This window comes from Carlito syrichta, unplaced genomic scaffold (genome assembly GCF_000164805.1).
Source record: "Carlito syrichta isolate Samal-C Ts95f unplaced genomic scaffold, Tarsius_syrichta-2.0.1 Scaffold303264, whole genome shotgun sequence".
Taxonomy (NCBI): domain Eukaryota; kingdom Metazoa; phylum Chordata; class Mammalia; order Primates; family Tarsiidae; genus Carlito; species Carlito syrichta.
Window position 1 is genome coordinate 466,377 of NW_007247360.1, and position 8,523 is coordinate 474,899.

An 8,523-nucleotide genomic window follows, 5' to 3' on the forward strand; every position below is an offset into this window, starting at 1 on the left:
TGCGTGGGGAGCTTCCGATCCCTGCTTTATTGTTTTATCAGTCTCTGTTGCTGTTTTTCCTTCTCTCTGGTCTTTTTCAGTTTAGAAGATAGAGATGGGTAGGCTTCTGCTCTTTCCCTCTTATTCTCGGTGAGTTGGCATCTTGACCTTACCCTGAGCAGAGACTGTGTGTCCCAGACTGGGGAAGATCCCGGACAGGCAGCAACACAGAGTGATGTAATTGGACGTGTGTGTGTGTGTGTGTGTGTGTGTGTGTGTGTGTGTGTGTGTGTGTGTGTGTGTGTGTAGTTTGGGGATTATTTTTCCCCCGTCAATCATAACGCTTAAATTCTTTTCCAGACCTCCTAAGCACTCACTGTATTAGAACCCAATCTTTCTGCATGCAATCATATTTAGGGAACACTTTCCTAAACCTAAGATTCCTCAAAGTGTTTTGCAGGCATATGTATCTTGGCTTCCCTAAGACTGCAAACTCATTGAGGACAGGAAAATCAAATTGCAAGCAACTTGGAAGATTTACCTCTTTATTTTGCTTGCCATTTTATCCTTAGCGTTTAACACAATATCCTACATGGTAGCAAATCTGTCAGTCATTAATGCATGAATATTTATGGTGAGTCTATTATATCTATGTATAACAAATAAATGCAAGAAAGGAGACATGGTACTATAGTTATTCTGTATCATTTGGAACCTAGCCCAGAGCTACTATCACGTGCTTCGAGATCTCTATTAGCGAGTCTGTGCTGGGTGCCCTGCCACTAGTTTGCTGTGGGACCTCAGACCAGTCACAATCTCTCAGCCTTCTAGGCTTTAAAATTAAATGATAGCATTGCATGACCTTTAAAATCTCTTCCACTCCTAAAATTCTATAATTGTATGATTATAATATCTGCCCAGTCCAGCACCCCTGCTACTGTTCTTAAGTTCACATGAAGATTTATAACAGGTGAATGGACTTTGAACATTTCAAAGAATTTCTCAAAATCCAATCCTTTTTAAAATAGACAATTTGCTTCTAAGGATTGAAGTGCCCTCAAACTTCTTTGCAGCCTTCATAAACTAATATTCTTTTATGCACATGGTAATTATTAAATTATTGAATGAATATTTACTGATTGATCAAATGCATGACTCAACAAAATAGTACTAATTCCATTTTCTGATCCACTTTTTGTTCATTTTCACATTTAGAACAGTAACCTCCCTGAAATATCTGAATCCTGAGTCTTTGATGAGGCCAAATTGAAAGTAATACAGAGTGATAATTACTCTTCAATTAATGAAACTCTTTCATTTTGTCCAAGAAAACTTCTATGGCAGCAATTCAATCCACAGAGGTGTTATAAAAAGATTGATCTAAATTGTTCTTATGATCAATTCAGGAAAAATGAAAATGCAAGGAGGGCAGCCTTCTCAGCCATTAAACTTGATTCCCTAAAAGTACAAAAGAGTGTCCTGTATGTCATTAAAGGACACAGATGATCTGTTCTTCCAAATCACCTTTACTACCCACGCCTGGATTCTCCTAAAACAGAAACACTGTCTGGCAAACTGTGATCCCTAGAAGAAGTCCTCTCTTCTCTCCAAATTGCAAGGGCTCTTTGTTAAAACCCAGGGCGGTTGTTTTTCTCTCTTCAGAAAGATTTTTAGAGCTTTGCAGGATCATTTGCTTAATGACTTCTTTCTATGCCCTGCTAACCTCCTTTCTAGTCTAGATAACTGTGTGGGAATTCCTCCAAGAAAGGAAAACCAGATTAAAGAATCGGAACCCAAACAAATTCCTTTCCAAATATATGACTAGAAAAAACAAATGGAAAAGAAGAAATTAGTAGATTGAAATTTTCTGGTGTTAGTCTATTATTGCCCTACCAACATTTGTATTATTTAAGTTCCAAATTAAGTTCTTCATGAAGAAATTTGGTAGAAGTGGGATTTTTTCCTTCTCAAAATTTACAGTTTCCACCTTTTCAAATACACCTGTTAGAATGATCCTTTAAAGTGAAAGCTTTTGCAGTCCATTTGCTGGGAGTTCATGGAGAGCAGGCAAGTTTTTAATGCCCGACTTTAACTAAATCTTGGAGAAAATCGTTACACAAATGTGGACAGATTTAGCTCCAATAAGTATTGTAGATCAATAGATTCATGTTGACTTTTGTCAACAAGCAGAAGAGGAAAATGCAAGTAACGTTCTAAGTAATTTCCATTTTCCAGAAAGTTACAATAAATAGTCTAGTCATGGGGGAGAAGTCTCTTTCAAGGTGTTTTCAAGTCAACAGCTCACTAAGCAACCCAATAGAAGTTATTAATATAATGCAATAAGAATGAGTCATTTATTTGGAAAATTGATACCAAATGCTAACAGAGAACATATATCTATAATTCCAATAAGGCTTTTCATTGTACATATGAGAAGTTTGCCATCACTTAGTCTGAGTATTCCCTTTTCATCTGAACTAGTACAACAGCCTCTTTACTGCTCTTCCTACTCCACAATTGCACTGCTCCATACTTTCTCTCCAATGGTCATCTCCAAAGTAGAGTACAAGTACCCAAATGGCCTCCAATGCAATGTATTTTTGCTTAAGAAGGAAAAAGTAAAACCAATCATATATTTAGTTTTAATTTTAAAAAGATTAAAATTTAGCCTTGCCAAAATAATTGAGCAACATAGATATATATTCATGTATATTTATGTGTATATACATATATACAATATGTGTATATATGCATAGATATGTATATATATGCACACACACACAGAGAGAGAGAGAAAGAGAAAGACAAAGAAAACAATTTTGAGCCTTATACTGACTGTTGTGCATAGTCAAAAAAGTTTGGACACTTTACCCTAACAAGCAGCAAAAATAGTCTCTAAAGAATATAAATTTCTTGTTACTGCTTAATACCCTTTGCCAACTTGCCATTGCAAACATAATACTATCCAGACACCCTATCATGGCCAATCAAGGGTTTACTCTTCAAGCAGGACTCTCTCCGCTCATCCCTATGTTTCAGTCATTTTAGGCTATCCCTTCCTCCAATGTGTCTAGTTTTTTCCAGCTCATGACTTTTACATGCTGTTTTCACCTGCTTAAAATGTCCACGCCCCCCCCCTGCACCCACACTTCACATGACTGACTTCTCTTTTTTTGAGAACTTGGCTTTAATATGTCTTTAGAGATATTTGTCCAACCCTCTACCCAAAGAAGAAATTCCTTTCACATATTCTCTATCACTCTCTTACTAATTCCTTAATATATATTATAGCCTTCAATTATTTTACTTGAGCCAGTGTTTTGTTAGTAACTTCCCAAAAATCTACATGTTGATAAAGAACATATCTTCCTTTTTAAAATTTTTTTAATTTTAAAGATGTGGGGTACAATTCAAGAATTCAAAGTTAGGTATACAAATGTTCATTATGCAGGTACCCTTGTTGATGAGGTGGGCCCCACCCCATGGCAGTTTCCCACTATTGCCAATCCCTTTCTTATAGTATTAGGCATGTCTTCCTTTTTAATCTTCTCTTTCTCCAACACCTCCCTCAGTGCCTGACTGGCTGGTCAAGCGACACCTGTGTCACAAGCCTACCTGAACAACTTGTAGTAATATTTTGGAATCAGATGCATACTCTGTGCCAGAAATTATTCTAAGGAGTTTAAAAGTACCAATCCATGCATTCTTTCTTTTGTTTTGTTTTATTTTTACAAAGTTTATCTCAGTCATGTACTGCCATTTTTCCCACTTTACCGATGCTGTTAAGCCACTACTGAGGGTCACACAGAAAGAGGCAAGGCTTCTAATAGGCATCCTTATTCCTAATATGCTCTTGACTTTATGCAGTACTGTTTCTACTCCAAATCCAAATAACAGATAACACTTATTGAGGATTTGCTATGTGCCAGGCACTCTAATTAGCACTTTGAATCATGTTTGGTAATGTTGAGCAAGCAATTTTGGAAACAAGTGAGCATTTTCTTTAGCACGAGGGGAAGTTATATATTCTCTATTTCTGTTTGCTTTTATTTATTGAGGGAGGTGGGGTAATGTTAAAGAGAGTGTTATGTTCACTCCTCACATGATTTTATTGCATTTACTACAGGTTAACTGTCACACTGGCTTTTCCCTCTTCTCCTTGTCCTAGGTCGCTCCATTTCTGATGGATACTTTGGCTTCAGCTTGCACTAAATCACATTATATGCCTCATCATTAGAACAATGTCTTTTAATAGCTCTCAAAATACTTGGCTCCCCTTGGGAACCATTGAGACAAGGTGTCTTGAATTTCAGATCAATTTCATGAAGAACCACGGGGGGTTGGGGGGGGGGGGAGCGGGGGGGCAGTGAGAAACGGAGGCAAAAAATATGCAGTCTATTCTCATTGAATGCCAAGGAGATGATAGGATTTTTTGAAAACTGCCCTTTACAATATTTCTAGGTTTCAACAAATACTGACCTGGGTCTGAATCCTGTAATTGTGTTCTTTCTCATACACCCAAACTAAGTGATATTAGCAAAAAAAAACAACACACAAAACAAAACAAAAAAAGTAAGCCCTTTTATCTGTAAAACTAAGACTAAGATTATCTTTCTGACTCATAAGGATGCTATGAAACTTAATTCAACTTTCCACATCCCTTGGAGATAACAAAACTGTCTTGTATTTATGTAACTTCTGTCTCATCAGATCTCTAAACAGTTTTTTTTTGTCCCTCAAGTTTAATAAATCTTGCAGCAGCTCCAAAAGATAGGTAGGGGGCAGTTTTTGCCTACGTCTTACAGTATAAAAAGAAATTTATCTAAGGTCATAGAGTTAGAGACAAAACTCACAGTGGGATTTTGTTATCCTTTCCCCCTCATTTAGTCCAATCTGTTCCATATATATGAATTAAATTCCCGCATTATCTTTGTTTAACTAGTATGCATTGCTTATATAATCATTTCAGGTTTCAAAGGATGGTTTGTATAATTAAATAGGAAAAGAGAAGCATGAACTAATATAATTGTCACTGCAAGAGTTCACATATGCATATATATTTTTCCCGTTTAAATATCATGCTTAAAGTGAAATGGATAAAAAGTATACTATTACTAGTATGTTTATTTAAAGATGTTATTAGATTTTTGAAACTGTTCCTTTACCTAAAAGTCTTAGAATGCATTAAAATAACCTCATTAGTCTTAAAAGATCTAAAAACTGTCAAGAGTAACTTTTAATTTCTCTCTCTCTCTCGTCTTCTTCTAACCTATAAGTCCAACATAAAAAGTCATTGATGTCATAAACTGCAAAACTAACTTCATTACATATTTTCTAGTTCAACTTCCCTAAAAGTACGGATAGTAGAAATAAACTTTATTTTAAACTAAAGTTTAAGCTACATTTCACTTTTGTTTCTTTGGGAATACTGACTGGAGAAGAGGAGAAAAAAGAAACAGAAAGCGACCCCTCTAAAAAAAGTTTTAAGGGTCAATGGTAGGACAACCAAAATCTTCTACATAACAAGAAGTCATTGGTCATTTTTGTCTTTTTTTTTTTAACAAAGAATTGATCCAAAGATGAATAAGATGGATACTAAAGCCAAATTCAGTAGATTTCTAGGGCATAATATTCCAGCGAAATACAACTCTATAAAATGTATAGTAGCCGTTGAAAAACAAGATCTCTGAGACTTCTTGCTCAGAGCACAGAGTATCCTGCAAAGAGGAGGAAACAAATCAAAGAACAAGTAGCACAGTTGGACAGACATTAACTACTTTATACCACTTCCTGTTTATCTGTGTGATCTGGACAAAGAGCAGATATGCTTCAGGCCTCCAGTCCAGATAGCCCCACAGCATGCTAATCTCTGGTAGTGTGGCACAGAGGTACACTAAAGAGGAAAGGAAGAAAGGTGATCAAAGGCATGGAGTTTATTGTGTCTGTCTGCCTCTGGTGCTTGCGGGCAGTACTGCGTGGGGCTTAAAATCCTAAACTTTGAAGTCAAAATTCTGCTTTTAAATCCTATGCGTAGCATTGCTAGCTGCACATTATCATGTGACTTTTGGAATCTCCACTGCTTAATGTGCGAAATGGAAGTTATATCACCTTCTATATGTAAGGCTGCTTTTGTATGACAGAGTAAATATTCAATACACATCAGTTATTGTCAAAGTTGCTTCAGACTTCAAACAGTAGCTTCCGTTTGACACTGTTCTTCATCACGCTTCTCTAGATGACAAGGAGTTAAAATTCATTCAATTAAAAAAAAATCTGTATATTTCCAACTAGGAAAAAGCCACGAAATTTAAAGACCATAGTACCCCAGGAGATATTTTTTTTAAAGGTAGGGAACAGGTGTTGAAATGCAGAAATTTTGCTTTGGGAGCTAACTGAAAAGATAGGATAAACTACTGCCTACTTAGTTCTTGCCAAGCCAGTCTTCCATGGGAAGGCTGTGCAGTCAGTCTGCACCTTCACAAGCTTCCCGAAGGTTAACTGTAGATTGGGCAATAGAATGAACTTTTGAATATACACTTAAATTATATTTTGCAGCTTGAAAAACTAACTTTATCTTTTTTTGTTGTTGTTGTTTTTTGAGTCAGAGTCTGAGTCTGCTGCCCAGACTGGAGTGCAGTGGCATGATCATGGCTACTGCAGCTTCCACCTGCTGGGCTCGGGTGATTCTTCCACATCAGCCTTCCTAGGAGCTGGGACTACAGGTGTGTGCCACCACACCTGGCCATTTAAAAAAAATTGTAGAAATGAGGTCTCCCTATGTTGTCCAGACTGATCTCAAATTCCTGGGCTTGGGCAATCCTCTTGCCTCAGCCTTCCAAAGTGCTGGAATTACAGACATGAGCTATTGCACCTAACTGAAAACCTATAGAAAAGGCCAAAGGAAATCCCTTATTTTATACTTTCAAATTTATCCTGTGGAGATATTGTGAAATCTGAATACACAAAACTTATATCTAAACTATAACCTTAAATAAATGCCTGGACGTTGATCCATGACTGTTTGCCATTAACAACTGTCATTAGGATGTGCTCAGCTACCTTTACCTGCTCAGTCACCATCAGCAGGTATATTTCTGTGAAGCACGTTGTTGTCTGAGGTGTGTCCACTTTCTAAGGTCAGCTGTGGTTCTAGCAGAAGTTACTTAATGAGCCCCTATATAAGAAGTTGTTTCATGGCTAAACTAGTTCTTTATGGCTCCTGTCAAAAGGCTAAACTTCTGTAGAGGCCCTAGACCAAAATCTTGTATTCCATTTCTCCATTTCTAGTCCAATTCTCTGATATTTCTAGTTTTAATTACTTTATCTACTTAGACTTATGCTGTCTACTTCTCTTTCTTTAGTATCTGCTACCATGCATTTAATCCAGAACTGATGGCCTCCTGGTGTCTACCTGCCCTCCTTTTAGGATTCTTGATTTCTGCCTTCTGTGACCTAGGCCATCAACCTCTACATCTTAGCATGATATTAAGGAATGTTTTAAATTTATTCATAGACTTTTAAAAATTCTCTTTGTGGAGATCATCATGATGCACATTGTAGTGCTGTTGTTCTTGTGCTAAGTAGACAAATCGAATCTCTCTTCTGTATTATCTTGACCTCTGTACCTATTCTGACTTTGCATTTTTATTATTCTAATCATCTGTTTTACTTATCCATCTCTTTCATTAGACTGCACACTTCTGCAGGTTAGGGGTTGTGTTGTCTATCCCTTAACTTCAGTTCAAAACCTCATGTAGACACAAAGACATTCATTAAGGGTTTGTTAAATGAGTTGATTGACAAAGCTAATATTCTCATATCTTTAATAGCCTTTCTTAATATGGTCAGATGATTGATCAGCTCTAGAATGAATAATAGACCCTACCACATAAAATGTCACATAAAACAATTTATTATACTTAAGGGAAAAGTTGAATCAATGAATATACAATTTAAAGCAAAACATTATTAGCTGAAAATGCTCATCATTTCCAAATCATTACTGTTAGCTGAAGCTTGTTTAAAGAAAGAGACCCTTGTTCAATAGCATCGACAATGCTTGTTAGCATTTTAAAAATATTTAAGCTACATCCATAAGACAGTTAAAATCTTAATTATATATTATCTCAGTGGCCTATTTATTTATTTAGTGATGGGTTCTCATTCTGTTGCACCAGCTGGAGTGCAGTAGTGCAATCATAACTTCAAACTCCACTGCTCAAGTTATCCTCTCACCTCAGCCTCCCAAATCACTAGAATTACAGGCATGAGCTACGACACCTAGCTCTGATTTTATTACACACACACACACACACACACACACACACACACACACACACAACCACAAAGATGCAGATAGAAATTTTTTCAGCATCCTCAAAACTTTCCTGAACCTTGTTAGTCATAACTCCCATATGCACCCACCCTGACAAAAAAAATGTGCCTATTCTGACTTTTATAACCTTAAATTAATTTTGCTTATCTTGAACTTACTTAGTGGAATCAATGGAATCAACTTTTGTGCACTCTTGTGTCTAGTGTTGT